Source organism: Dipteris shenzhenensis, chromosome 27 (assembly GCF_047967505.1).
Source record: "Dipteris shenzhenensis isolate YYH24624 ecotype China chromosome 27, Dip_SZ_1.0, whole genome shotgun sequence".
In the NCBI taxonomy this organism is placed as follows: domain Eukaryota; kingdom Viridiplantae; phylum Streptophyta; class Polypodiopsida; order Gleicheniales; family Dipteridaceae; genus Dipteris; species Dipteris shenzhenensis.
Genome location: NC_141622.1, coordinates 32,268,356 through 32,270,128, shown reverse-complemented (window position 1 = coordinate 32,270,128; position 1,773 = coordinate 32,268,356). Strand labels below are relative to the sequence as shown.

Sequence of the window (1,773 nt, the reverse complement as noted above, 5' to 3'; positions counted from 1 at the left end):
AATGGACCAGCATTTTGAAATGCAAGAGAGTTCTACTCATCTTTGACTTAGTTCTTTCTCATTTTGCTATAGTGAAATTCTAGGAAGGGTATTAGTCACAAGTAATAAAATATAAGCTTCATGTAGTAAGCTTATCGCAGGGTATTTTATGAAACTAGATCCATGACTTGGCTTGATGCTAAAAAATGTACTCACTCGATACAACGAAAGTTACGTATGAGTTGCAGGATTTATGTAAACAAGGATTTACCATGGGGAAAACGGCAAGCTTAGTGGCTTACATTGACAATCAACCTCGCCAAAGCACCAACCTCCCTATAAGTGGCAGCGATCCTGTCTGGAAAGTGGAGTTTCGCTCAGGACGCAATCCCTTGTGCGTCTAGCTTCATTAGGTTTGCCTTTACGTTAGAGCCTTTTAAATTATGCAAACTTGTCTGCCCAACTGCTGCGCAAGCTTTCTTCCAGCAGTTCATCCGGTTCTTGGAGTCGGGAGGGTGAGAGAGAGATGCTCAATATTTGCGTATCTAATCGCATTTAATTTTGATTTCCAGGAAGAAATCAGTGGCTCAAATCATGACGGTACTCCTCCTTATGTCAGTTGTAGCAGTCTGCGACATTGTCAGTGCTTCGGCAGTATCATGCTCAAATGCGTTATCCAACAGTCCGGACATCGTCTCGAAGTCTGTTGGCGAAGACGGCGTTCCGAATCACGCACTGCCCGCCCGTGGTATGCAAGGTATGGACGTCAGTGCGAACCAAGGGAACGTTAATTGGCAGACTGCACACAACAACGGAGCGCGATTTGCTTATATCAAAGCAACGGAGGGCACAGGCTACACCACGCTTACTTTGTTCAGCAGTACAACGGAGCGTGCAGCGTACGAATGATCCGTTGTGCATATCATTTCGGACGGCCGGACATCTCCAGTGGCGCCAGCCAGGCTCAGTACTTCGTTAACAACGGAGGAGGCTGGTCCAACGACGACAAAACTCTCCGAGGAACTTTGGACATAGAGTACAATCCCGCATGTGGGAATTCCTGCACTCCAGCACAGACATGCTACAGCATTGGCCAGGCTGCAATGGGCGCCTGGATTACAGACTTTGTAAACACTTATCAACAATTAACTGGGGTGTATCCCGTTATCTACAGCACAGCGAATTGATTTCAGCGCGACTTGCCCATTCTGGCTGTCCTGCTTTTGCACCAGCGTCACCACCTATCCTTACAATTGGGGGATCTACACCTTTTGGCAGTATGCCCATAGTGGCACCTTTCCTGGCGACCAAGACGTTTTCAATGGCTCCATGCAACAACTTATAACTCTTGCCACCAACGGCTAGCAACGGTTACTGTCTGCAACTCATTAATCGAGCCCCTCTTACGTATAAGCTTTTGGATGTGCTAAATCTGAGACTCTGCGCGATGTATGTACGCAGCTTACAGCCGAAAAAAATGCAGCTCTAGACGAGTTTTTGCATGTATGGAGCTTGCGACTCTAGAGCAATTATGGTAAAGATGGATGTACAAGACATATGAGCTTTGGACTCCTTTGTTAGCGCGATGTATGTATGGAGGTTGAGACTCTAGTGCATCTATGGTAACGAGTAACCTAACCCGTCTAGGACAGGTTAGAGAAGGACCCATTCCTGCCGCTGGGTCTCAAAGTTGCGATCATGGATTGCCTTTGATAAAATTTCAGGTTTTATTTATAAATCTCAAACTTTGGGAAATTTTAAGGAAATTTTTGCGAAAAACATCTACGTACATAC

The 1,773-nt window shown here is 45.7% G+C and overlaps 1 pseudogene; it reads left to right on the top strand.

Annotated features, from left to right (window-relative positions):
* Nucleotides 1-251: 251 nt before the first annotated feature.
* LOC147884175 (N,O-diacetylmuramidase pseudogene) lies at nt 252-1,344 on the top strand (annotated as a pseudogene).
* Nucleotides 1,345-1,773: the final 429 nt, after the last annotated feature.